The 2,606-nt window shown below is 45.7% G+C and overlaps 2 non-coding genes across 2 annotated transcripts; both read right to left on the bottom strand.

The window, feature by feature from the left end:
• Positions 1-767: 767 nt before the first annotated feature.
• On the bottom strand, positions 768-840 carry TRNAR-CCU (transfer RNA arginine (anticodon CCU)). The gene has a single exon. It is a non-coding gene; the product is annotated as a tRNA-Arg (tRNA).
• An 881-nt stretch (positions 841-1,721) lies between these two features.
• TRNAR-UCG (transfer RNA arginine (anticodon UCG)) lies at positions 1,722-1,794 on the bottom strand. The gene has a single exon. It is a non-coding gene; the product is annotated as a tRNA-Arg (tRNA).
• Positions 1,795-2,606: the final 812 nt, after the last annotated feature.

The raw sequence follows: 2,606 nt of genomic DNA, 5'->3' as shown, positions 1-2,606 counted from the left end.
AGATGATACATCATGAATTCTATACGGTACAGATAAATGACTGTAATCTTCACAAAGGAGAGTTAAAACAGAGTTTCCAAGTTCATCTGATTTGAGGAAACCCATGCTCTCATTCTGTTCATAGATTCATAGTTTTTAGGGGCTGGAAGGGATGAGGGGCGGGCAATTATTTTGGGTGGAGGGCCACTTACTGAGTTTTGGCAAGCCATCAAGGGCCACATGATAGGCAGCCAGGGGCAGAGAAATATTAATTTTCTAAATTTTTAGGGGCCCCGCGGGCTGGATAGAATGGCCTGGCGGACCTCATCTGGCCCCCGGGCTGCATTTTGCCCACCCCTGGTGTAGATCATCGGGTCCAGCCCCCCTGCAGTAGGCAGGAAAAGACAACTGGGGTCAAGTGACCCCCAGCGAGGTGACTGTCCAGTGACTGTTGCAAGGAAGCCTGTTTTTTAGCTGGGAAAAATCCAGTAAAACAAAATTTGGATTAAATAGAGTGAGGGAATATCCTGAGAGGATGGAGATCGCTCACTGTCTGCTTCAGTCCCTGTTAAGTAACAGGATTTGGGTTTCCTTCTCCCCCCAACCCAAAAAAAGAAGTCATAGCTTAATTTGAAAAACGTTTGCTTCTGGGAACAATCAACTGAAAACTGATGCTTTAAATATGTATTCAGATGAAACTGCAGTGGGCACAAACAGAGGGTAGCATAAAACAGCACCACCTGTGTCTTGTGGATGAAATAATTTCTGAGCTCAAAGAAAAAGCTATCCACCCCAGATGGGACTCGAACCCACAATCCCTGGCTTAGGAGGCCAGTGCCTTATCCATTAGGCCACTGGGGCTTAATAGGAAAGAATTTCATGACATAACATGTGATGCTGTGTACAAGCTCCCCTGGCCCCTTCCCCAGTTAGACACCAAGGTCTTTGCTGCAGATACAGGCTGCAGTGTGCTCTCTCCTGCCTGCACACGCCAGACTCGCCTCTCCCTGCACGTTGCAGCCAAGCCCAGGCAGGCCCTGCATTGCATTGCAGAGCACTCCTGAAGCAGAGGCTCCAGCACAGCATCTTTGCCCCGAGAAAAATTCCCAGTCATCTCCCTTCTTTCCTAAATTAATAATCCTGCAGGTAACACCCTCTTTTTCTCTGCAAGGGCCTAAATCTGGAGGGTCCTAGCTCTCCTAGCCACACTGATTTCTGGGTGTAAATCCTGGGCACAGTCCACATGTGCGGTGACTATATCAGCGGTGCGTTCTCCTGCTCCTCCCTGCTTCACTTGTCATCCCACCGCTTCTTCCGAGCCAAAGCTGAAAGACAAGGATCCAGATAGTTTCCCCTTTTATTTCTGCAGGCTCTGCCTTGGTACACTCATTGATTACCTCTTTTTTCCCCATCCAGCCCATCCTAGCTCTTATTTTTAATAGAGATTGCTGTGCTGCTCCTGGCATCAGGGGCTGTCGGGGGCTTGCAAGTCATGTCTATGAGCAGGGACTGATTTTCATAGGGACCATTTTTGACCGGGATGGGGTGGCCTGTGTGGATCTGTTTGCTATATCAGCAACTTTCTTGCACACTGGCAGATCACACTCCAAAACTACCATCCTTCCTTCTCTTTTTGTCCTAGTGGGGTTTTTTCCCTCCCCCGTCATACACATCTACTTTTCATGCGGCTCTCTTTCGAAGGAGAGCTGTTCATTCGCACTTGAGGCTTCACTAAAACAATCCGACCACGAAGGGACTCGAACCCTCAATCTTCTGATCCGAAGTCAGACGCCTTATCCATTAGGCCACGCGGTCACACTCCAGTGCTGGGGCCGTGGTGCAGACAGCGTGCGCCGGGGATGAGCTCTAGCGCGCCGCTGCAGCCTCCTCCAGGCTTGGTCTCGAGCTCTTAGCGGCGTCTTTAAAACCCACCTGCAGGACATCATCTGCAGGACAGACTCGTAAGAAAGCACCCAGCCTTTCTTATGGCTCGTCGTTTTCATTTCCGTTTGAAAAATCTCTTTTAGGGGTCTGATAACACCGCTCCCCCGGGTGTAGCCTAAATCGTACGCGGAGAATCGTGTTCGCGGTGCAACCCGTGCAAGCGCCCGCGACGGTCTTTGGCAGGCAAGGTGCTGTCTGGGCTCTCTTTTATCAGAGCAAGCAACTAAATGTATATACGAACATGTAATTAGACTAATTAGACCAACTAAATAGATGTGTGTGTGTGTATACACACACTAAAAATGTGGTTTTATTAGACCAGCTGACTGTATATACTAAAATCAATTTAATTAGACGATTTAATTAGCCCAACTAAATGTGTATATATACCAAAAATGTGATTTTATTAGAGCAGCAGAATGTATATAAAATAAATGTAGACTACTTAATTAGCCCAATTCAATGTACATACTAAAAATGTGATCTCTTTTATTAGAGCAACTAAATGTATATAATAAAATAAATGTAATTAGACTATTTAATTAGCCCAACTAAATGTGTGTGTATGTTATGTGTATAAATGTGATTTTATTAGACCAGATAAACATATATAATAAAATAAATGTAATTAGACTATTTAATTAGCCCAACTAAACGTGTATATATACTAAAAATGTGATCTC

Source organism: Alligator mississippiensis, chromosome 8, assembly GCF_030867095.1.
Source record: "Alligator mississippiensis isolate rAllMis1 chromosome 8, rAllMis1, whole genome shotgun sequence".
Taxonomy (NCBI): domain Eukaryota; kingdom Metazoa; phylum Chordata; order Crocodylia; family Alligatoridae; genus Alligator; species Alligator mississippiensis.
This window is presented reverse-complemented; position numbering and strand designations above follow the sequence as displayed.